The sequence below is a fragment of the Triturus cristatus genome, chromosome 5_1 (genome assembly GCF_964204655.1).
Source record: "Triturus cristatus chromosome 5_1, aTriCri1.1, whole genome shotgun sequence".
Taxonomy (NCBI): domain Eukaryota; kingdom Metazoa; phylum Chordata; class Amphibia; order Caudata; family Salamandridae; genus Triturus; species Triturus cristatus.
The window spans coordinates 53099282-53126018 of NC_140587.1; the positions used below are offsets into that span (position 1 = coordinate 53099282).

A 26737-nucleotide genomic window follows, 5' to 3' on the forward strand; every position below is an offset into this window, starting at 1 on the left:
AGGAGGATACAGAGCTTCTGAAATAGTCCCTCAAAGTAATTTTTTTCGTTGACGATACTGAGGGCCGGAGATCTCGGGTGCGTGTCTTTGCGAGTTAGATTTTCCTTGGGCGCAGCGGCCCCACCCGCTCCACTTGTTGTTTGGTGGACAAGGGGAGGCTGGATTTGAGAAGGACCTGGGGAAGCTGTAGCTTGGGAGCAGAGACCGTGGCTTTATCTGTGGGTGTATCAGTAGTAGTAATACCCGGCTGTAGCTGTGAGTCCGACGATTTTGCCTGGTTTTCAAGTAACGATTGCTCTGCTGCTGTTTCGTTAGGGGCCTTCTTTTTGATATCTTTTTTTGAAAGATTAGAAAAAGCTTTCCTGGTTTTCCCGGATCTCATCGCTGGGGGATGTCGGGGTGGGGGTAAAGGGGTAAGGGATGACCCTCGCACGTCCTGCTGACCGAGCTGCTTAAAGTGGTCCGTACGCCAGGGGCTATCTCCCAAAGGGTCGTGACTCAACTATACTGCATGGGGGAGCAAACAATTGGTTGATTTCCTTGATTGGTTCTGATTCGGGTGAAACATTGTCTGTTCAGGAGAGGCGATGACTGGTGCTTTTGTTTGTTTGATTAGTTAGTTTGCTTTAGTTTGGTTCAGTTCAGTTTTTAAAGCAATCGTTAAAGAGCACCGGTTAGTTGGCGCTGGTTAATCGGCAAGTGTTTTTTGTTACAAGAGCACCTCTCTCACGTGGGCGTGCGCTTAGCATTGAAAGCGGGAACTGAAAGTGGTCAGGTAAATGCTCCTTAGGGGTTGATGTGGATTGTATCTTGGTCGACAAATTTGCAGCTGGCGCATGAGATTGCTCTGCAACTGCGCCGGTCCAACTCCACAGCTGGGCACGCACCAGGACCCTTGTCGTTGCTTAAGGGAATTTTGCCACTGCCCCCACCACTGTTAGAGGGCTGTGGGGGCTCTGCAGGGATGCTACCAGGGTGGGGCGGTTCCCGCGGCTCCTGCCTGCCCTGCCTTACACGGCTCCAGCTGCTGTGGAGCACTTGTGGCTCCTGCCGCTGCGGGTGTATCTCGTGTAGCTGCTGCCGCTGCAGGGGTGTTACACGCGGCTGCTACGGGGGATTGCACCCACCCCTCCCCCTTCCGGCTCGCGGCTCCTGCGTGGGTGCGGCGCTGGAGATGTCTCATGCGGCTCCTGTCGCTGGAGGAACTCGCGGCTCCTGCGAGCAAGCTCCTGCTGCGGGTGTCCCACGCGGCTCCACACCACGCTGGGCTAACTCGCGGCTCCTGCGTGGTGTGGCGCGCGGCTCCTGCTGCCGCTGGGTAAACGCGCGGGTGCGCTGGGAGGGTGGGGGGTCTCACGCGGCTCCTGCCGCTAGGGAGGCACTGGGGGCCACTGGAGAGACTCGCGGCTCCTGCGTGGTGTGGTGTGCGGCTCCTGCTGCCGCTGGGGAGACATGCGGGTGCGCTGGGGGGGGGAATCTCACGCGGCTTCTGCCGCTGGGGAGGCGCTGGGGGCCGCTGGGGAGACTCGCAGCTCCTGCGTGGTGTGGCGCGCGTCTCCTGCCGCTGGGGAGACTCGCAGCTCCTGCGTGGTGTGACGCGCGGCTCCTGCCGCTGGGGAGACGCGCGGGTGCGCTGGGGGGGGTCTCACGCGGCTCCTGCGTGGTGTGGCGCGTGGCTCCTGCTGCCGCTGGGTAAACGCGTGGGTACGCTGGGGGGGGGGGGGGCTCACGCGGCTCCTGTGTAATATACTTCACATGTGATTATATATGTAATGAGCTCGTGTTGTTCGTAGAGCTCGTGGTTTGTAACTTGCATGAGCGTGGTGAGGTTACACGTGCATGCTTTTTGATGTTATTCAAAATGTGCATCTCTCGAAGATGCATTCCCGTGCGTCTAACCTCCTTTCTGAACTATGAACGGCATCAGTGGACAGTTGCCGTTCGTACTTCAGATAGGGAGGACGCACTCCAGTGCTGTGTTGATGTTCTCTTGAATAAAGCTTCAAGATCTACCTTCTTTGGTCTACGTTGGATTAATTTCATGTTTTAATTCCAGGATATCTACTTTACATTTGGCGACGAGTTATTTGAAGATAAAAATCACCACCACAACGATTTGTGCTTCCTACCGGCTGTGCAATCGTCACGCTCATCATCTCGCTAAGGAAACCTCCGTCCAAGTTCAAGTTAATAATAGAGGAGTTTCCGGATTAGCGAGGGAACAGCCAATCAGCGACCGCGTCTCGCATTCAGTCGAGTATAAACCCCCTAACACGGATGGGGACCTTATTGATTGGCTGAAAAGGCAAAAGGAAAATTCCTCATACGCGCACCCTCATTGGCTACAAGCGCGTAAATTAATCTTCATAGTTTTCAAACGCGCAGCGTGATTGGGCACACGCGTGTTTGTATTTTACATCGTGCAACGGTGAAAATTAAGGACAGCTCAGCAGGAACTCGCAATTAAACAAAAGTTAGTCGATTTCGATGTTTTCAACATGACTACAACCTTAGTTTTACTAGAAAAAAGAGAAAATTAACATTTGGTGCTTTATTACATCGTTTTACAGAACTACCTTGTTAAAAACTCAATTTAAAAACAGTTGTAATGGCCTCTCAGCAAATATGTCAGCTAGAGCAGTTTCTCTTAAGACCAGGAAAGCCTAAAGAGCCTTGGAAACTTTGGTTTAAATCCTTTGAGAATTACCTTGTGGCAATAGATGCTGAAGAATATTCACCCAAACGCAAACTTGCAATCCTTTACAGTTTTCTGGGCAGTGCTGGGCGAGAAACTTTTGATAACTTACCAGTCACCATCCCACCACCAGATGAAGGAGATGGATGGAATGTTTACACTGATGCCGTCAATAGATTAACCCCTTCCATGCGGCGCAAATTCCGCCGCGGTGCTGACCGTTTCTTGCGCGGGCGGGCTCATGACGGAACGGTTCCGTCATGAGCACAGCTCAACCGACGCTCATGACGGAACCGTTCCGTCATGAGCATGGAAGGGGTTAAACAAAAAGTTTTTAGAGCAGCCAAGCGCTATGCTTGAGAGATTTAACTTTATGAAAAGGAAACAGAGTTCAGATGAATCCATTGAAGACTATATTTCAGTTTTAAGAAACCTGGCGGCGAATTGTAACTTTGGGGCCTATCTTGACTCGTACATAAGGGATCAGTTTGTTTACAGCTGTTTTCACAAAAAAATTCAGGAACGTCTTCTCAGCTGCAGAGATCCTTCCCTTGCTGAGGTTATTGACATTGCAAAAGGAATTGAGAGATCTATTATAACGTCAAAATGTTTAAGTGATGACAATTCTTCACCTGTTAACATGGTTAACGTGAGGATCATTTTGAATCATGTTTCTTTCAGGCCAAAATTCGTAAAACCTTTCTTCCAAAAACAGGCAAAAACTAACTCTTTTTGTTTTAGGTGTGGTTCAAAATCACATTTAGGCGATAGCCCGATCTGTATGGCACTAGGTAAGAAATGTACAAAATGTGGGGAAATGGGTCATTTTTATACCGTTTGTAGAAGCAAGAAAATGGTCAGAGTTAGTAATTTGGTCACTGATAATTCTGCTGGAAATGCTAATGTTGAAGTTATTCAGTCACTTGATGATAATCTTGAAAGACTCATGCTGCCTATTGATTCTTTAGATATGACCTCTGCCATTCAGAAATTTAAGGAACCATTATGTGTAGTCATTGTTGGGAATGTTAAGGTCGATATGATGGCTGACTGGAGCACCATTTACTATTGTTTCAGACACTCTATTTGAAGACTGTTGGTCATTTAAGAAGCCCTTACTACCCTTGGACATCATTCCAAAAGCATATGGTGGTCACATAATTGATATGCATGGGTATTTCATGGAGTTTATTACTTGTTTAAGTCGTAACATTTTAACAAAGATTTACGTAGCTCCTAAAGGCAAGAATATTATTGGATGGCAGGATTTAGCTAGGATGGGGTTGAAACTAGTTCCTGGTTCTGAAAATCCCATTCAAATTAATGAGGAATCTACAATTACCTCCATCAATGATGACCGTCATCTTGATCGTACAAATATTGCTCAAACTATGTTTAAAGAATATCCTGAAGTTTTTACAACAAACATTGGTAAAGTTAAAAAAGTAGAACATGTCATCAAGCTAAAAGAAAATGCTATCCCAATTTCTCATAAAGCGAGACCAGTTCTTTTAAGCGTCAGAAATGACCTTAAAATTCTGCTAGATAAGTTGGTCAAAGAAGGTATTATTCAGTCTACAGAATCATCAGAATGGGTTAGTCCTATTGTAATAGTACGAAAAAAGGACAATTCTATTTGTTTATGTGCTGACTTACACACACTTAATAAGAGTATTATAGTGGATTGTCAACCTCTACCGAATATTCAGGATTTGTTATGCAACATAGCAGGTGCGACCTGTTTCACCATTTTGGACCTAAAGTCAGCTTATCATCAAATACCATTATCTAATTCATCCACTAACCTAACTACATTTGTAGCACCTTTTGGTGCATATAAATATCTTAGACTTCCTTTTGGTCTAGCATCTGCGGCAAGTGTATTTCAAAGGTTTATAGATCACATGTTAAAAGGCATTGACTCTGTCCAAGCTTATCAGGACGATGTCTTATTTTTAAAAAAAAAACAAATTTGAGCACTTGGCTATTCTCAGGAGAATACTTGATACATTTAAAGAATATGGGGTAACTTTAGGTACAGATAAATGTAAATTCATGGCTGAATCCATTGACTATTTAGGGCACACCATTTCTGCTTCAGGAATCAAGCCTAAGTTTTCACTCACACGAGCGATTGATGAAGTCAGTATACCCAAAAGTAAAGATCTGTTAAGATCATTTTTGGGGATGACAGAATATTACTCAAAGTTCATATCTAATTATGCTCAGGTGGTTCAACCTCTACGTGTTTTGTTAAAAAAATGCATGCTTTACATGGGGAATTGAAGCACAACAAGCTTTTGAATTAGTTAAAAAACTCATCATTCAAGCCCCTGCTCTTTCTCCATTCTCACCTGGTGAAAAGTGTACTTTATCTGTTGATGCGAGTCAGAATGGATTAGGGGCCGTTCTCTGTCAATGGGTCAATGGCAAGGAAAATACAGTAGCTTTTTCGTCCAGATCTCTCTCTACTTCAGAGTCAAACTACAGTACCATTGAGAGAGAAGCTCTTGCTTGTACATGGGCTGTGGAAAAATTTAAAACTTTCATTTGGGGTACCCAATTTGAAATTTTTTCTGATCACAAGCCATTAATACATCTGCTAAATGGGAAAAGCTTCCTCCAGGCTTGTTCGTTTATTGTCACGCCTACACGAATACAACTTTGTTATAAAACACATACCTGGGGGTCGTAACTCAAGAGCGGATTGCCTTTCTAGGTTATCATTAAGAGATAACCCCTCCTGCTCAAGATTTGATGATGCGGAATGTGTGGTAGCTTCTATTGATGATTTGGTCAATGACTTGCCTCATGTCAAACAAAATGATTGGGTGAGAGCGTCTGAGGAAGATTCCACTCTTGTGGCGGTAAAAAATATGATTGTTTCAGGATGGCCTAAAGAACGTTCACTTCCCTCTCCTTTAAAGTCCTTTGCACAAATCAATCAAGAACTTGCCCTGGTTGAAGGATTTGTCATGCGTGGTGATCTCGCAGTTCCCCCAACTTCTCTACGAAATAAAATGTTTGAAATAGCGCATGAGGTGCAGCTGGGTATAGGTGCAACCTCAAGGAGGTTGAAAGAAAATGTTTGGTGGCCTGGGTTAGATTCAGATGTTACCAAGTGGGTAAATTCATGTGCAACTTGTCTAGTATCTGACAAACATTGGAAAGCTGTAAAAACACCTTTGCATAATGTTCCAGAAGAAGCATGGACGAAATTAGCATTGGATTTTGCAGGCCCATTTGATTTGCTTTCCCATGAAAAAAAATACATTTTAGTATTAATAGATTACTATTCAAAATGGGTGGAGATTGAATTTTGTTCTGCTCCCTGCACATTGTCTGTGGTTAATTTTCTTTCTAGAATATTTCTTTCTGAAGGATTTCCGAGAGAATTAGTCACAGACAATGGTTCTCACTTTACCTCAAACGCAATGGAAAATTATTTGAAGTCTCATGCTATTAAACATTTAAAGGTGGCATTGTATTCCCCGTCAGCCAATGGCTTAGTTGAAAGAATGAATAGATTTATAAAAGAGGGAATACAATCAGCCTTAGCTACTAGTGTACCTGTGGATATGTTTAAAAAAAAAAAGATTTGGTCATACCTTACAACTCCTCATTCTTCAACTGGGGTTTCACCATTTAGATTACTCAAGAAGAGAGATCCTAATGGTACCCTGTGTCCATCATGGATTAGAACATTGTTGAAGAATGATAATTCATGCTTGGCTTGCAAAGACCAGAAGAACATGATTTAAAAAGTTTCAGCTCAACAAGCTATACAAAAGAAAAACTTTGATACCAGAGCTTGCAACTATGCAAATGATTTTATAATTGGAGACTGGGTGATGATTAAGTCTCCTAACAAAGTTAAGAAGGATCTTTCGAAACTATCCCTTCCTGTACTAGTTCTAAAATTTTCTAAAGGTTCTGTATTTCTTGGTCAGAAAGGTTGGTGGAGTAAGAGAATGTTAATTAAATTAACTTCACATCAAGCAAATGACATCTTTAAAAAAAAAAAATGTTTTTAATGATGATTTACATTTTTCATACTTTGGCTCTACCTCATCAGATTCATCAATGTCATTCAGGAATGATGATACAGGAGATCGCACTCCAAGATCATCATTTTCTGCTGAAACTCAAAATGATGTTAATAATAGTTCTTCTGTACATGGTTCATCGAGACCTATTCGCAACTGTACATTCTCTTCAAGATACAAGGATTTTTATTTTCATTAAATTCAACTTTGTTTTATTTGTGAAAGGACAAGGGTGATGTAATATACTTCACATGTGATTATATATGTAATGAGCTCGTGTTGTTCGTAGAGCTCGTGGTTTGTAACTTTCTTGCGCGTGGTGAGGTTACACGCGCATGCTTTCTGATGTTATTAAAAATGTGCATCTCTCGAAGATGCAGTCCCGTGCGTCTAACCTCCTTTCTGAACTATGAACGTCATCAGTGGACAGTTGCCGTTCGTACTTCAGATAGGGAGGACGCACTCCAGTGCTGTGTTGATGTTCTCTTGAATAAAGCTTCAAGATCTACCTTCTTTGGTCTACGTTGGATTAATTTCATGTTTTAATTCCAGGATATCTACTTTACATCCTGCTGCTAGGGAGGTGCTGGGGGCCACTGGAGAGACTCGCGGCTCCTGCGTGGTGTGGCGCGCGGCTCCTGCTGCTGCTGCTGGGGAGACGCGCGGGTGCGCTGGGGGGGAATCTCACGCGGCTCCTGCCGCTGGGGGGCGCTGGAGAGACTCGCGCCTCCTGCGTGGTGTGGCGCGAGGCTCTTGCCGCTGGGGAGACTCGGCTCCTGTGTGGTGCGGCTCGCGGCTCCTGCCGCTGGGGAGACTCGCGGCTCTTGTGTGGTGTGGCGCACGGCTCTTGCCGCTGGGGAGATGCGCGGGTGCGCTGGGGGGGGGGGGGGTCTCACGCGGCTCCTGCTGCTGGGGAGGCGCTGGAGGCCGCTGGAGAGACTCGCGGCTCCTGCCGCTGCACAACATACTCTTGGAAACTCGGCACGTGGCTCCTGCTTGCGTTGCGTTGACTTACTTGGTGCGGCTTCAGCGTGGCGCCAAGGTTCGCCCTAACCGGTACCTGCATGGTAGAGGATATTACTTTGCAGCTACAATCAAACCGCAAGGCTACCCTCCACACCGGCCTGCCAGGAGCCCTCTCAAGGCCGCCACCTCCAGGAGCTCTCTCAAGGCCGCCACCTCCTCACTAGCTCTTCTCTTTGGAGTCGGCCTCAAGTTAGACTCAGTACTTCACCGGATAGGTGGCGTGAAGCCAGAGACTCTCTTCTCTGCCAGATGACACCACATTTAACGGTTGTTGACCTCAGGCCCCAGTGTCGGGCAGGTTTGCCTCTTCCAAGAATTCATTGATGCCCATAAAACAGTCTCTCTGCTCCCCTCAGCTGCTCGCTCCTCACAACCCTCAGGGCAGTGAGTGGTCTACATACCACCAAGGTCCACAACAAATGTACACCAACCATGGAATCTAAACCTGGGGGTCCAGGAATGCGCTTTCAGAAAACCGCACAGTATTCAAGTTCTTGGTGTTTTATTTAGTTGGTTGTGTTTGCCAGTGTTTAGATATTTTTTATTGATTCCCTCTCTAGGAGGACTATATCTAGTTATTAGTGCATGCATGGTGCTTGGGGGTTCTACTAACACAAGTATATTTCCTGCCTGCAGTTACCCCCTTACTGCTGCCTATGCTACATCTGCACAAATGACTTCTCTCCATGGTAGTGAGGTACACCCGCTGTGAGAAGTTGGCCTGATGTATGATGTCACTAGTTCTAGTGTACACCTTGTATCAGTCCAAACAAACCTTATGGTGATTGGTTGTAAAGTCAACCTTATAGACCAGCTATCCTAGTGGTAGCATGGACAAGAGCAGTCTTAGGCTAAACTCTGAATGGCATGTGAAGCCAGCTGTGATACCATATATAATCCCTTGAATACCAAATGAAAGGACACCACAACAGATATATATATATAAAATAAAATGTATTTATTCTAGTCAAACCCTCAGCACTTTTTATGAGATTAGAGGTAAGTACAACACAGTCTTATTTAAGCATACATTAAGTCACACAGGTAAGTAATACAGTTAGGCCCTAGGGGCCACGCAAACCATATACTAAAGAAGTGGTATAAGGACCATTGTCATGGAAATAGGATAGGCCTAGGCCTAGGGAATCGCTGGGGCTACACTGCACTAGCAACAGTTAGGAAGTGGGAGGCCCACGGGATTCAGGTGCAGAGTGGAAACACTCACGCGTAATGCGTAAAAGTCGATAGAATTACTAGCAGTTAGAAATTCACAGTTTAAGGACACTTCTGAAGCAGCTAGAGAGTCGAGACTCGGAAACTAGACCCTAGGATAGTCACTACCCTTGTGAGCACCGAGGTACCCAAGTTACCTAGCCCACGGACTACGGGTGCATAGGTGTGAACTTGCGTCGGGTTTCGTCGTGGACTTCTATGGATGCCTGAAGGAAAGTTGCTGACAGGCAGTCAGTGAAGAGTGTCCGGTGGATCCCAAGGCTGGGATCAAGAAGAGAGGATACCTGCAAGCAGAAGGGACAGAGTCAAGGTCACTAGCCAGTGACCACGTGGAACCAGGAAGGAACCAGGCGATGTCGTGAAGCTTGCAGGTGAAGGTGAAGCTTGTCGCTGCAGCCACGGGGACCAGGAAACGTCGAGGACGACCAGGACCAGGAGACGAGCTGTCCCACGAAGGCTCTTGCTGTCGGCGGCGTCGAAGTTGAACTAGGACTCCCCAAGCCTTGGCAAGCGGAACCCACGAAGAACGGAGGACTTGCTTCTGGTGCAGACCAGGAAGGTCTGGGGTGCTTCTCTTTTGCAAGGAAGCGGGAGCCAGTCTGGAGGAGCCAAACCAGCAGTGAAGATTTCTGGATGCATCGTCACAAAGGCCACTAGCCAACGGGCAAGCAACCAGACAGACGCGGCAAGCAGGAAAATGCAGAAGGGCCCCACGCAGGACTCGTGGAGTGTGGGGGGCTGATCTTCGGTGCAGATGGTGCTTGGGGTTGGGGCTTCTCAATCCCTGGTGCACAACTTCGAGGGTGCCTCAGAAGCTGCGCTGGAAGATACTAGCCACTTTTCCCAGGTAGCCGGTCCCACGTCTCTCGTCGCCTCCACGGGTCTCAGCTTGGCTGTGGATGTGGATCACGGTCGGAGAAGTCTGGAAGTCAAGGCTCTAGTCTGGCTCTGCAGTCGGTCCCTCGTAGAACTTCAGCAAAGCAAAGGGTAGTCTCTTGATGGTGCCTGTTTGCACAGGGTAGCCACTCCTTGGCCACAAGGGAGATTCTTCAGTCTTCTTCTTTCGTCGAATGTCGAAGGTCCAGAGTTTCTGTTCAAATTGCAGGTTCAGGATAATCTAATCTCCTGGGGCCCAGCTACCACTCTTATCCAAATCTGGGGGGCTGGGTTACCTGCTAGGTCACGCCTTATGGGTGGGACCTGGGAGGGGGGTGGTTACACCCCCTTCCCTTTGTCCAGTTTCGCGCCAGGACTGGGGCTGGAGAGCCCCAGCACCGGTTTGAACTGGACTATGCACGGGACACCTTGTGTGCCCCAGGCATGTCTCATTCTTTTCATCCCTCCCTGCCCCAATACACTAAGGCCTGTCTGGGGTGGTGCTCGCACCTCCCAAGGCAGGAAACCTATTGTCCAAGCCTCCCTTGCCGGGATCGCTCCCAGCAGCAGGAGGTCAGACTCGTGTCTGTGGCAGCAGCATCCATTTTGTGATGCTGGGGCTCTGGTTAACTTTAACCGGGTAAGTAGGTTACAACATGTCTTCTCCCTCTAGAAGGGAGGGATAATATCCTCATCCCCAGAAATGGGATGGGGGTATTATTCCAAAGTGATAGACACATTACACGACATGTTTTGATAAAGCCAAACCATAGTTACCATAACCGTTTAAGGTTATAAGGCACTTTAAGAGAATATGGTAGGCTATATCATAGAACAGCTATAAGGACATGGTTCCGAAAGCTGCAGACAGGCTCAGCTCATGCTAGAGCACCATCTCACATGTTACCAAGCACTCCAGGATTGTTAAGGCCTGCCATAGGAGTGGCTGATAGGTACACATGTGTCTATATGTAAGTTAGGTATAGGAATACTACACCTAAGCAAGGGGTGATTACACGACCTTGCCCCAGCTGAGTGATCAGCCAGTTGTGTCATAATGGAAGGCCAGGCCAGGGGTGGCATAATACATGCTGCAGCCCCTGGTAGGCCTAGGGTACACCTATGCCCTGGGTACCTAAGGTACACTGTACAGGGGCCAATAAGGTGACCCTATCCAAATGGGTTATGCACCTAAAGTACATAGTATCAATTTAGAGAGAGAACAGCAGGGCTGTGGGTCTGATTAGCAGGCCCACAGCCACATCTAAGTCGAAAACCAGTAAAGCAAAAGCAAAAAGTGGGGGTGAACATAGAAAGCAGACCCTACTCTCCTACACATTAAACTAACCTTGACCAGTTGAGTCTTCATGTTCTAAGTGGAAATATACATGGAGAGTCCATCTGCATTGGCATGGTCAGTCCCAGGTCTATGTTCCACTGTGAAGTCCATCCCCTGTAGGGAAATGGACCACCTAAGAAGTTTGGGATTTTCACCCTTCATCTGATTTAGCCACAAGAGGGGCTTATGGTCTGTCTGAATCTTGAAGTGAGTGCCAAACAAGTATGGCCTCAGCTTCTTCAGGGCCCAAACCACAGCAAAGGCCTCCCTCTCAATAGCTGACCAACGTTTCTCTCTAGGGGTCAGCCTTCTACTTATAAAAGCAATGGGCTGGTCTTGACCATCTATATTAAGTTGTGAAAGAACAGCTCCCACACCTAACTCAGAAGCATCTGTCTGGACAATGAACTCTTTGGAGTAGTCTGGACTTTTCAGAATAGGTGCACTGCACATGGCCTGCTTCAGGTCCTCAAATGCTTTTTGACAGCTTACTGTCCACTGAACTTTCTTTGGCTTTTTCTTGGAGGTCAAGTCATTAAGTGGTGTCACAATTGACCCATAGTTCTTAACAAACTTTCTGTAGTACCCAGTCAGGCCCAAGAAAGCTCTGACCTGAGTCTGGGTAGTTGGAGGAGTCCAGTCCTTTATGGTCTGGATCTTGCTCTCCAGTGTTTGAACCTGACCCCCACCAACTAGGTGGCCCAGGTATACAACCTTGCTCTGCCCTATCTGGCACTTAGTGGCATTGATAGTGAGGCCTGCCTTTTGCAGGGCCTCTAAAACATTCCTCAGGTGGACCAGGTGATCCTCCCAGGTGGAGCTAAAGACAGCAATATCATCAAGATAAGCTGCACAATAATCATCCAACCCAGTAAGGACTTGATTCACCAACCTTTGGAAAGTGGCAGGTGCATTCTTCAAACCAAAGGGCATTACCACAAATTGATAATGTCCTCCTGGGGTCGAGAAATCAGTTTTGGCCTTTGCACTCTCAGCTAGTCTGATTTGCCAGTAGCCTGCTGTCAGGTCAAATGTGCTCAAAAACTTAGCAGCTGCCAGTCTGTCAATGAGCTCATCTGCCCTAGGTATTGGGTGGGCATCTGTCCTAGTGACAGCATTGAGACCTCTGTAATCCACGCAAAACCTCATCTCTCTCTTACCATCTTGGGTGTGAGGTTATGGCACAAGAACTACAGGACTAGCCCAAGGGCTCTCTGAAGGTTCAATGACTCCCAGCTCCAACATCTTTTGTACCTCAACTGTTATGCAGTCCCTGACATGGTCAGGTTGCCTGTAGATTTTACTCTTCACAGGCAGACTGTCACCAGTGTCCACCTCATGGGTGCACCAGTTTGTCTGACTTGGGGTCAGAGAGAACATATGTCTGTAGGATTGCAGAACCTGTCTGCAGTCCTGTTGCTGATGGACAGTGAGGCTGTCAGAAAAGACCACACAATCAACTGAGCCATCATCAGGGTTCTGAGTCAACAGGTCTGGGAGAGGGTCACTCTCTTCCTCCTGCCCCTCATCTGTAGCCATGAGTAAGCCCATGTCTGCCCTGTCAACATATGCCTTCAATCTGTTGACATAAAGCACCCTATGGGGGCTTCTGGGAGTCCCAAGGTCCACCAAGTAGGTGACTTCTCCCTTTTTTTCAACAATAGTGTGGGGTCCAGACCATTTGTCTTGGAGTGCTGCTGGGGCCACTGGCTCTAACACCCACACTTTCTGCCCTGGCTGGTAAACAGTCAGCACAGCCTTTTGGTCATGCCAAGCTTTTTGGAGTTCTTGGCTTGCCTCAAGGTTTTTAGAAGCCTTCTTCATATACTCTGCCATCGTGGAGCGGAGACCAAGTACATAATCCACTATATCAAGTTTGGGTTGTCTGAGAGGTCTCTCCCATCCTTCCCTTACTAAACATAGGGGTCCTCTTACAGGATGCCCAAACAAAAGCTCAAAAGGGCTGTAGCCAACCCCCTTTTGTGGGACCTCTCTGCAAGCAAACAGAAGGCAGGGTAAAAGGATGTCCCATCTTCGCCTAAGCTTGTCTGGTAATCCTTTTATCATTCCCTTTAGGGTCTTGTTGAATCTCTCAACAAGCCCTTTGCACTGTGGGTGATAGGGTGTGGTGAACTTGTAGTTCACACCACACTCCTTCCACATTGCAGTCAAGTATCCTGACATGAAGTTGGTACCTCTGTCAGAAATGACCTCCTTTGGAAAGCCCACTCTGGAGAATACTCCAAGCAGGGCCCTTGCCACAACAGGAGCTGTTGTGGTCCTCAGGGGAATAGCTTCTGGATACCTGGTGGCATGGTCCACTATCACCAGTATAAATCTGTGCCCAGATGCTGTTTGTGGGTCCATTGGTCCTACAATATCTATGCCCACTCTTTCAAAGGGAACCCCCACCACAGGTAGTGGTATGAGGGGGGCCTTTGTGGTGCCACCTGATTTGCCACTGGCTTGGCAGGTGACACAGGAGCGACAAAACTCCTTAGTATCTTCTGACATATGGGGACAGTGAAAGTGAGGGACAAGCCTGTCCCAAGTCTTGTTCTGGCCTAAATGTCCTACAAGGGGAATATCATGGGCCAAGATAAGAAGGAAGCCTCTGAACTTCAGTGGTATGACCAACCTCCTGGATGCACCAGGCTTGGGGTCTCTAGCCTCTGAATACAGTAGCCCTTCATCCCAATACACTCTATGGGTACCTTGAGCATTCCCTGCAGCCTCAGCAGCAGCCTGCTGTCTGAGGGGTTCAAGAGAGGTGAAGTCTAATTGAGCCTGCCTCAGATCTGCCCTTGAAGGTCCCCCTGTCCCAAGAAACTCAACCTGATCAGGTTCAAGCTCTTCTAGGATAGTTCCTTCAGGACTCTCAGAATCATCCTCCTGGGAGGGCTGATCCACCACCTGAGGCAGGGGGGAAGGCACAGCCTTAACCCTACTGCTCTTTCTCTTGGGTTGTGACTGGTCCATAGTTTCAGGATCCAGCACTTGTTCAGTGGTGCACTTTTTGGCCTGTGACCTGGTCACAGCAAGGACATGTGCATCTATCCCCAGCATTTCTGCATGGGTCCTATACTCCACTTCAGACCAAACTGAAGTTTCAAGATCATTGCCCAGTTAACACTCTACAGGAAGGTCTGAACTAACAACAACTTTCTTGAGGCCAGTTACCCCTCCCCAGGAGAAGTTAACCATAGCCACGCTATGGGAGGTAGTGGCATTGCTAGTGTTGGTCCCTAGGTAATTCTCACCTAGTATGATCTGTCCAGGGTCCACAAAGGCAGGTGTCACCATTGTGACACTAGCCCCAGTGTCCCTGTAGGCCTGAGCCATTCTTTGGTTGATAAAAGGAGTCTGTCTGTACTTGCCCAGGTTACTGGGGCCTACAGTAGAGGACAAAGCTAAGTCCCCATCACAGATCAGAACAGCCTGAGTAGGTCTTCTGACTAGGCCAGAATCCTCCTCAGTTCCCAGGGTTAACCCTACTACACCCTTTTGCTGGGAACCACCACTTACAGCTGGACTAGGGGGTACAGTTGCCTTAGGGGCAATGGTGGCTGGGGGATTATCCTTTTTGGTGCACTCACTAAACCAATGTGAGTTGGACTTACAATAGTTGCACCATGGTTTCTTTTGGCCATCTTTCTTTTTATCCTTTTTGGGACCACCCTCCCCCTGAGCCTTTTGGGGGCCTGGTGAAGACTTCTGGTCTTTTTGTTTCTGATCATTACCCTTCTGGTCTGCCTTTTTCTGATCACCGCCCTGGTTCTGGTTTGTCTGCTTAACTCTAGTCCTGACCCATCTATCTGCCTTCTTTCCCAATTCTTGGGGAGAAGTCAGATCAGAATCAATCAGGTGTTGATGCAGTAGCTGGTTTTGACAGTTGTTAAGGATTTGCTCTCTCATGATGTGCCCCAGGCATGTCTCATTCTTTTCATCCCTCCCTGCCCCAATACACTAAGGCCTGTCTGGGGTGGTGCTCGCACCTCCCAAGGCAGGAAACCTATTGTCCAAGCCTCCCTTGCCGGGATCGCTCCCAGCAGCAGGAGGTCAGACTGGTGTCTGTGGCAGCAACATCCATTTTGTGATGCTGGGGCTCTGGTTAACTTTAACCGGGTAAGTAAGTTACAACATGTCTTCTCCCTCTAGAAGGGAGGGATAATATCCTCATCCCCAGAAATGGGATGGGGGTATTATTCCAAAGTGATAGGCACCTTACACGACATGTTTTGATAAAGCCAAACCATAGTTACCATAACCGTTTAAGATTATAAGGCACTTTAAGAGAATATGGTAGGCTATATCATAGAACAGCTATAAGGACATGGTTCCGAAAGCTGCAGACAGGCTCAGCTCATGCTAGAGCACCATCTCACATGTTACCAAGCACTCTGCCTCCAGGATTGTTAAGGCCTGCCATAGGAGTGGCTGATAGGTACACATGTGTCTATATGTAAGTTAGGTATAGGAATACTACACCTAAGCAAGGGGTGATTACACGACCTTGCCCCAGCTGAGTGATCAGCCAGTTGTGTCATAATGGAAGGCCAGGCCAGGGGTGGCATAATACATGCTGCAGCCCCTGGTAGGCCTAGGGTACACCTATGCCCTGGGTACCTAAGGTACCCGGCACAGGAGGGGGAAAGGGCGTGGCACCGAAGGGGTTAAGTTACACACGTAAGGTAAAATGCCAATTTTCTATGTTTTCTCATGTTCGAGTTGGTCCCAGACCTTAATACAAGAACAAGTACAGACGCAAAAAGTTCATCCGAAGCAGTATTTTAATAACCCAATGCATTTCTGGCACATCAAGCCCTTCGTCAGGGGTAACTGAAAATAACAATAAAACTTTGTTATTTTAACCAACATTACAACATCTGAGCAACAACTATAAAAACGTCACACAGTAATTGCGCTTTAAGTCCTTACTAAACATCATCTTTGTTTAAGTCTCATCTTTATACATTTATTTAAATCACCCCTGTAGAATTCATTCCATGTGTTATCATTTAAACCATAAACACTGTTCGATTCCAACTAAGTTCCCTCTGTTATCTCTCCCTTAACACAAACGGTAAATGCCACTACCATGCGCCTGAGTCCTAAATTAAACTTCATTTCCTGACGATCTATGTTTTTCTCATTTTCATGTTCCCCACCAAACTTTTGAATCCGCGAAGAAAATTGAAAAAAGTCTTATCATCACACGTAAGGCGGAAGATCGTGCTCATCCAGCGATGTTTTATTGAAGGGGCATTCAAATGAAGATCAACATGAATGATAAAATTGAGCAGCAATGTTTATAAATCTTCTGAATATGTTAAGATGTTATGCTGCAGATCGGTGTATATAAATTCTCCCTGCTTCCACGGACAGAGTAAATCTACAGTCACACGCGCAATCGCACATCATACGCTAGGGCCCATCACACTAAATTCACACTATTACTCTATCCACCCTGAATATAGGAGAGAAAACCTAAACCAATCTGCATCTACAATGAGGTCGATGCGACCTTAATGACATTGTCCCGAGTCATGATTTTAAACACAAGAAATACATTTGATACTCAATAAATGACCAAGAATAAACACCCGACACTGGAATTCAAAGAAATGCTTGTTTATCTAAATTAATTCAAATAGAAAGTCAATCATTAGCAAAATCGTTATTCTCATAATTACCTATTCTAGCTAAATGGGTCAGGACAGGTCTCTCAATAAAGTCTCTTGAGCCGCCGTCCTCGGGCTATGGAAACGTCCAAACGCGATGACCACAAGGAAAGAACGAACGAACACGAACCCTCTCTAGTCTAACATATTTATAGGGAAAGTTGCAAATAAAAGTTACAAACAAATGTTAGATATCCGTTGAGCCACTGAGCAGAGCGAGCAGGAAAGGAAGTCTCTTGGTTACATTTAGAAAACCTCCGCTCAGGAAAAATCACAAAAATAAAAACACGGAAGAAGGAAACTCAAGTTTGCAAATGTTTCTTTCGTAAATGCTCTTCCTTGATATCTTAGCAGAGCCACCGCAGACTGGTCATTGTTCATTGTGGCTTTATCCTTCTCCAAGGACAGTTGGAACCTTTCCCAAAGCTGCTGTCCTCACGGAAAACTTTCTACCCAGGCAGAAGCTGCGGTCAGGTGACTCTCGACCATGTTCAGCAAAGCCTCGATCACTCGAGCGCAGGCTGTAAATTGCAGCCATCTTGTTTTAGGCCAAAACGGACCATCTTAATTAAAAGAGACACAAAACAACGTTACCATATCATAATGATTGTACAGTGTTAAACCCCACTAATACCCTTGTGTATGTACTTATCTAGCCTTCTGCAACGCGATAAAGCATTAGCACACGTTATTTTAAACGCACAAACACAAAACAAATAGCACTTACAACACATATTTAATAAAACCGCACATTATTATTAAGCAACATATATGCATCCCACGTGTAATTTCTCTCATTGGTAATGTTGGTTAATCCAGACAAAAACAAACTATTAATTAATCGTTACAAATTAGTAATTTTAAATCATAACATATAGACGAAACTGGAGCTTAAAACTCGATAAATTTTCAACAGAAAACTCTGCTCCAGCAATCCCCCCTTTGGTGATATCTTATCACCACAAAAACCACCCAAAAAGAAAAATTTTGTCCCAATTTTTAGGAGAAATTGAAAATGTCTTTTATGACAAAACATTAAACGCCAGACTCTCTCACATCATCCCTCCTTGATTCCAAGTACACACTCTCCCTCAATTCTTCTAATTCTATTTCTTGTGGGTCTCTCCTTGACCTCTTTTGTTTCTTTTCAGCATTCCCTCTGATTATTCTCTTTTTCCCTCCCCTGTTTTTACAACACAAACACCCCAATCTTAGTATCAATAAAGCAACAATTACGCATGTCAAAGGAAACAATATTTTACCAATAATAGTACTACCTATCTTAGCAATAAAACTCTTAATAGCAACTATCTTATTAGCTATTTTAGTCCAGACACTTTCAGCTTCAAGTGGTACTAATTCTTCATGTAAATCAGTAATATTTTTGATATAGACCTTTAGATCTTTGCTTTCATCAGGAATGTAAGTGCAACAGTGTTGAACTTTCAGCATTCCACAAACTCCACCCTCTTTGGCCAATAGAATATCAAGGTCAAGTCGATTTTGCATAGACATGGCACGTACGGCAATCATCTCCGTATTTACCAAAAGAAACCCTCCAGCGGTACTTGTCGATAAGCGATCCACCACTGTTGACAGTTTCCGAATCCCATATGCATTCAAAGAAATTCCCACTGCTGGAATCAAAGCACCAAAAATGTCACCTACGATTTCTGACCAAGTTTCTCTCTTAAAACGTGTTAGTAAATTAATGTGTTCTACATCTTCTATCCTATCTATATGAAAAATCTTTGGAAAGACCAGGCCCACATAACACGTGCCATACCAATGGTCAGGCAACTTGTAATAAGCCTTGTTCCCACAAACATAATACACTCCTGGGAAAACTGGATCTTCACCACCTTTAAAACCCCATCCTGTTGCAATGAAGTATATATCATGACACTCACTAGTCCCAACAAAATATGTATCATATTGGGATTTCTTTCTGGTAATGCATAGTTTACCCTTCTGTGGTGCATCTAAAGCCAAAGTCGGACTAGCCCCATTCTTCAACTCCTTTCCCATCTCAATGTCCCAAATTGTCTCACTCACTTTATATTTCCCTGCCTTCTCATGCATGCCCATTCTCCTTTCCTCTACCATATTTAGGAAAGCCTTCTCTTCTTCTTTCAGACTGCAAGTTAAATTGTTTCTAAAAATATAATCTAAGGTTAATTCTTCTTTCTCAATAAAAATCTCACCAAAAATGTTAGCTTCTTTAGCTGGATTCAGCTTTTTGTTCATAGGCAATTGCCCAAAAATGTTATCTTTGTTAGACCTCTCATAATCTATTTTCCCTAACAAATAAAAAACACTACTTAGCACACTACATGAAATTCCATACGTAGCTGGTAAATGGTGATAAGTAACACCCTCTGAAACGGATGCAGGTAATTGCATACAAACGTAGCAATCCCTAACTTCCATTGTCTTTACGTATTCGTACAACAATTTTGAAAAAACATTGCTAGAAAAATCATTAATTGACCTATCTTTATGCACGTAAATGTTACTAATTCTAGTTGGAACTACTTTTTGTGAACTCTTTTCTACATTGGTCACATTCTCAGTATGTATTCCAAAAGTGTCTATTGTAACTCTAAAAGTAACTAATAAAGCTACTACATCCCATAATAGCATTAATAATCCAGTACAGCAGCAGCACATTTTACACCATCTTTTCAAAAAGGCACATCTACTTTGATTATTTTCTGTGTTAGCCATTTTACTACTTTGGCAGTGTCTTTTGACTTAGCCTCTTCTACTCCACTACTGAAACACTAGATTATTTCAAACAGCTAATTTCAGATCTTCTCTTTTCACTTTCCTCCAAGTGACTCCTTCAGTTCACTCAATTTGGATTTTCATCACTTTTCACTCCTTCTTCAGCAACATCAAATTGTATCAGATCATCAACAACATCCTGTGCATCCGACTCTTCTCCAATGTCAGTCAGGATAACTTTCAGAATTCCAACAGTTTTCTCCTTAACCACTTCTCGTACGGTCCCCTCTGGATTTCCTTGACTTTCTGCCTCTTCACCTTCAGACAGTGCCACATACGTCCATTCCGGTGACCTATACTTTTGGTTAGGTTTTCTGATTCTCTTGATCTCCTCTGGTTCTTTTGTAACCTTTTGTTTTTCACCTTTTGTCTTATTCTGACTCAACACCTCGTTCACCTGTTCAGCTTTCGATGAATTTGCTCGTGTCAGTCTGTACCTCAGTCTCTTTATTCTGTTGGGCCAAAGATCTCCTCTTACAACCCTTTTTGGTCTCACCTCTTTATTATTTCTTTCTCCGATCCAAGTTCTCTTTCTCAGAACTCGACCCTCTGATTTCTCATTCTCACTCTCATCTGATTCTGTCTCATTTGCCTCTCGTTCTTCAACAATTTTCTTTCGCTCCACAGTCTTTTCCACCACCGATTGAGATTTCCCTAATTCTGTCCCTCCTCGGGTCTCCTACACGCAATCTTCTTGCTGTCTACTTGTCCCTTCACCTAGCTTATCAGGAATGTTCCCTACACCTCCTCGGGGGTCTTCCGCAATCTGTCCCTCTCTATCTTCCTCTGACCCTGCTTCTTCAGGTGTATTCTCAAGTGGATTTTCAACCTCTTCATCTGATTCAGGTGTAGTTTATGTGGAATTGCTCCTTTCTCTTCTACTGCTTGTTGGAACTTCAGGCACTCTTACAGAATCCGATCTCTCCTCTGAGACTCCCAATGTTTCTCTTGAAGCCTCACTTGGAAAGGGAAAAGAATCACTCAACCCTCTTTCTCCTTCACCCCTTTCAGGATTTTTTCCCCCTTCTTACTGGTTCAGTTTCTGCATCATCACTGGAATCTGACTCTTCAAAATACTCCTTACCAGTCCCATCTTTTGGATTTGGAACTCTCAGAGTATGACTCGCATGCACCCAGTTTTTCACACCAGCACACTTTACTGCAGTTGTAGTAGTCAGAATGACTTGTCTTGGCCTTCCCCACCTTGGAACCAAGCAATTTCTTCTCCTGTGCACCTTAATCCTCACCCAGTCCCCTGGACTCTCTTAACAGTAACTTTGCAACTGTTATTCCATCATTTCTCCTAGTCGGATAAGCCTCCACCCATCTTGAGAACAAACAGACTACCACTAAAACATACCTCAATTTGTTCACTTGGGGCATTTCAATGAAATCTATTTGCATTCTGGTAAAAGGACCTCCTTCTCTGCCTATTGTTCCTAGACTCACCACTGTCTTTTTCCCAGTATTGAACTGCTGACAAATCAAACATCTCTCTGCAATCAACCTGAACTTTGCATTGTACCAGGTCTGTTTAAAAGACTTAATCATTGCGTCCCTCCCCAGATGTCCTTGGCCATGATACATTCTTGCCATTGTCGACAGCATTGAGTTGGGCATGACTGGTCTACCATCTCTATAGATCCAAACATGATCTGTTTCTCTTGGGGCACAACCTGCCTTGATCCAATCTCTCATTTCCTCATCTCCTGCCTCATCCTGCAACTGCTTCACTTCATCCCACGTTTCCAGGACATTAGTAAACATCACAGAACAAAAAGACATTTCCCTCTCTCGTGCCCTATTAATCGAATGATTGTTTTTGGCACAATACTGTGCTATGTCGTTGGCAAATCTATTACCAAGAGTAACAAAATCATCTCCTTGTCTATGAGCAGCACACTTCACAACTGCTAACTCTTTAGGCAGCTGTATCGCCTCAAGCAATTTTCCAATCACTTCAGCATTCTTTATTGGAGTCCCACTCGACGTCAAGAAACCTCTTTGTAGCCAAAGCTGGCCAAAATCATGAACGACTCCAAATCCGTACTGACTATCAGTCATCACAGTCACTCTCAGATTCTTCCCAATTTTGCAAGCTTTTGTCAATGCCACCAATTCAGCCACTTGAGCAGATCTCACTCCTTTCAAAGGCGAAGCTTCCATAACTTCTGAAACCTTGCACACTGCATATGCTGCACTTAGCACACCATCATCAGTTCTCAGACATGATCCATCCACAAACAACACATGATCACTCTCAGGCAACGGCAAATCTCTTATGTCTGGTCTTGGATTCGTGCAGTAGTCAAGCACATCCAAACAATCATGATCAACATCATCTCCCACATTCACATTGTCCGCATCTGGTAACAACGTTGCTGGATTCACATTCACACATCTTTCAAGAGTCACGTTTGATGCTCCCAAAATGATTTTCTCATATTTTGTCAGCCGACTATGTGACATGTACTGAGTCCTGCTTCTTGTCAAAAGAATTGCCACATCATGAGGTACGAATACCCGTACAGGATATCCCATTATTATACCCTCACTCTGTTCCAAGCTTCTGCATGTAGCAGCTACCGCTTTCAGACAACCTGGCAAACCCACAGCTACGGGGTCAAGTGTCGATGAGAAGTACGCAATCGGCCTTCTCAGTTGTCCATGCTTCTGAATTAACACTGAAAGTGCACATCCATTTCTCTCACTGCAGTACAACTCAAACTCTTTCTCATAGTCTGGCATTCCTAAAGCAGGGGCTTCACACATTCTGCTTTTCAACTCTTCAAACGCTGCCATTTGTTCTCCATCCAGTTCCAATGGGTCTCTCACCTCACTTTTGGTCAACTTAATCAGTGGCTTCGCTATCAGGGAGAAATTACTTATCCACTGACGACAATAACCCACCATTCCCAAAAACATTCTCACTTCTCTCTGGGTCATCGGGGCTCTCATTCCTCTGATAATTTTGATCCTGTCATCAGTCACCTTTCTCAGACCCTTTTCAATATTGTGTCCAAGATAATGCACCTCTTTCTTGCAAAATTGCAATTTGGCTGGAGATACCTTTAACCCTCCATCTGCCAGATGATTCAGTAAAGCTATGGTATCTACTTCACAAGCTTCACGTGTCTTCGATGCCACAAGTAGGTCATCGATATACTGTACTAGTACTGAGCTTTCAGGCATGATCAAACTCTCCAATGACTTTTTCAACAACTGATTGAATATCAAAGGACTCTCCGTATACCCCTGTGGGATACGACACCATGCTAAAATACGCTGGCCAAACCGGAATGCAAAAATCGGCTGGCTGTCATGATGCAATGGTATCGAGAAGAAAGCATGACACAAATCAATCACCGTGTACCATTCGGCATCATGAGGAATCTGATACAAAATCACTGAAGGATTTGGCACAATGGGACAACATGTCACCACAATTTTGTTAACTTTTCTCAAATCTTGCACAATCCTGAACTTTCCATTAGGTTTCTTCAGCCCCATTATCGGTGAATTACACGGGCTACTCAGTAACTCTCTCAAAACACCCTGTTGAATCATCTTGTCAATTATAGGAGTTATTCCCTCAATTATTTCTGGTGTCAATCTGTATTGTGGGATATTAGGATAAACAATCCCCTCTTTCACTGAAATCTTCACTGGATCTACATTATTTAACATATTATCTATATTATTTTATTTTACAAATTAGTAATTTTAAATCATAACATATAGACGAAACTGGAGCTTAAAACTCGATAAATTTTCAACAGAAAACTCTGCTCCAGCAGTTACGCTGCACTTAGAGCATCAATTTTTATTAATACACTCTTTCATTAATACGCTGTATATTCTATTGAGATGTTTAAATGTGTTGTTTGAGTGCATTATGGGTACGGTAGTATTTAGAAATGAAGGTCATGATTCCAAGGAGGGTGGGTCAATTAGGAAGGTGGGGTTAGGCCACGTGAGATCGTTTAAAATCGGCGCCCGTTGAGAAAAGCGGGAGATATATTTTTTCGTCGTAACTGCGAGAGAAGGAGAAATATGTTACTTGGTGGAAGCAGGTATGGAGAAAAAGATTTATGGTTAAAGTACGGTAGAAAAAACTGTTTAAATGTTCCTTGTGGAGGCGAGAGGAAGATGAATGAATAGAGTGGGGATTTAAAAGAGGGGGGAGTGCATTATGAGAGAGAATGGAGAGAATGAGAGGATGTGTGATGAAGTCGCGTTATGTGGGGGTATGGATAAATGGTTGAGATGTGGTAAAGGGAGAAGTGGGCGGAACAAGAGCTGAGTAAGGAGGGGGTTTATTTGTTTGAGTTTGGTGGGGAACATGAAAATGAGAAAAACATAGATCGTCAGGAAATGACTTTTTGCGTCTGTACTTGTTCTTATATTAAGGTCTGGGACCAACTCGAACATGAGAAAACATAGAAAATTGGCATTTTACCTTACGTGTGTAACTTAAAATGAGGAACCACAAGAAACCATGATGAAAGGGAGGAAAAACTATGAATAAAGAAGTGTACAAAGGAAGAATTGTGCAAATTGCATTACGCTGTGTGGTTGGAATTGGGGCGGGGATCCGTCCCACAATTATAGCAACATAGTATTCTGGTGCCATCAGGGCAGGGCACCATACCAATGAGCACGCGACTATGAATAAATGATGATGGTTAACATTGATGAACTTATTGATTAGTGGGTGTGCATCCCCTATCTTCTAAATAAATCATGTGAAGTCCCATGGACCTGCTCTGCTTAAGGGACCACCATCTGGGAGCTCACTTACCATCGCTCCATCAGGAAGTGCACCCCCCCCCCCCCCATGGCCGCAACAAAAAAAACACACCTTTCGCACTGGAAACACCACCATCTCATGAGATTGAGTATTTTCTATCCCCAGTCCACCCTCCATTTACCATCACAGCTCTGCCTATATATATATATTTTTTTTGATCACCAAGGGGCATATGTATCAACATCACCATTTGCGATTCTCAAATAGCGATTTTTAAGGAATCGCTATTTGAGAATTGCAAAACGGGATGTATTTAAAAAATTGCAAACTTTTTGCGATTTCTTAAAATTCCTTAATTGCGATTAGCAAATTGCGAAATCGCAATTAAGGAATACCTGCCCATTCATTCCTATGGGCCAGGAGACCCATAGGAATGTATGGGAAGTAATTCTCAAATTGCGAATCGCAATTTGCTAATCGCAATTTGAGAATAATTTCAAAGGTGCAAGGGTGTCAAGATGACACCCTGATACACCCCTGAAATTAGCATGTGTGGTCATATGGCGCACATACATGCCCTAAGGGCATGTATGTGCGTCACGTGGCACTTTGTAAAATTACAAAACGTGCATTTTTAAAAGAAATCGCAAATTAACACCAACTAGTAGTTGGTGGTAATTTGCGATTTCTTAAGGATTAATCGCAATCCTTTGAGTGTTACATTTCATTTAAGAAATCGCAATTTGCGATTTCTTAAATGCTTACGCAAACTTAAGAAATCGCTAAATTAGCGATTCCTTAAATTTGCGTTGGGAATTTGCCTAATACATCCCGTTTTGCGAATTTTTAATCGCAAACGCTGTATTTTGCGAATCGCAGCGTTTGCGACTAAAAATTCGCTTGATACATATGCCCCCAAGTTTTTTAAATACGTCTCCAAATATTTCTATTGTGATCTCTGACTCTATCCCATGTATTGTTGATGCATTTTAATGAATCTACTATTACTCCTTTGTTGGACCCGGCCTCGTAGAATGGCCCTCCGTGCCCCCGCACCACCGAAACCTGGTGCCTGCAGCCCAAGCACGCGGCCCAGCCGACCCTTCCCACCAGGACACCCGCACCAACCCCGGACATCCCCGTCCATGGCCTCTCTCCTTTCGGCCACCCCGGGCCCGCGTGCCCACTCCATGCAACAAGATGGCCGCCCGGCTCCAGCGCGACCCGGGCATCGAGGCGCCACTCCGGCTGGAGGACATCACGCTTCCAGGGGATGAGAGAGGGAGGAGCAGTTTCTATCACACCTCTAACTCCCCTGGGACGATGGGTTTCGATCGGCCCTCCGGCCTCCCTGCGGGCTGGCTCCGTGCCTGCTGGGTGTCTGGGACTCCTCCCGACCCGGCCCTGAAAGGATCAAAAGACAATAGCAGGAAACCCCGACAAGCGGCCCCCAGGTGACAAGACCCCTGCCTGCACAGACTCCGGACATCAAAGCGGGGTCGACCTATAACAAGGGGTGCTCTGAGACTGTCCGGCAGATTCGACGCTGGAACAACGAGAGCCTGCCGACGTGGTCGCGGCTCCTGGAACTCGAACCCACCTGAGCCCTGCTGAGTGACTCGCGGCTCCCTGAAGATCGTAAGACCTCCGAACTCGTACCTGAGCCCTGCTGAGTGACTCGCGGCTCCCTGAAGATCGTAAGACCTCCGAACTTGTACCTGAGCCCTGCTGAGTGACTCGCGGCTCCCAGAAGATCGTAAGACCTCCGAACTTGTACCTGAGCCCTGCTGAGTGACTCGCGGCTCCTTGAAGATCGTAAGACCTCCGAACCTGTACCTGAGCCCGCTGAGTGACTCGCGGCTCCCCCAGACTCTCACGGTCCCGCCGGACCCCGACTCCGACCACGTATCCCCCAGCTCGAGGATTGTGAGCTGTGCGCCGGATACGTCCCTGCTTTGAACCGTTACCAGAGACAGTCCCGCTACCCCCTACCTTTCCGAGACTCTTGAGCCCGTGCTCACCTTGTACATATTTGCAGTGATACCTATTTGATAAAGCTTATTTTCTGAGAATACCCAGTGTGGTCCCTCTGTGTCGTGTGGTGCCAGAAGTACGATCCTAGTTGCGAGATTCCTCCCCCTGGGGAATCTCTCGCCAGTGCCCGGCTACAATACTACACGGGTGGGACTCAGGGAAGTCAGGACCCCCTTCCGGGCTCCTCTGAGGTCGCCGTCTAACATCCTTGTTTTGCTCATCTCTTCAGTTTCTCAGAAAAGATCCGTTGATCGAAATGTGCTTTTGATA

General features: G+C 45.4%; 1 protein-coding gene across 1 annotated transcript in view; it reads left to right on the forward strand.

Annotated features, from left to right (window-relative positions):
• Nucleotides 1-26737, forward strand: part of LOC146830151 (killer cell lectin-like receptor subfamily G member 1) — a 151024-nt gene that overhangs the window by 59385 nt on the left and 64902 nt on the right. The window lies entirely within an intron of this gene.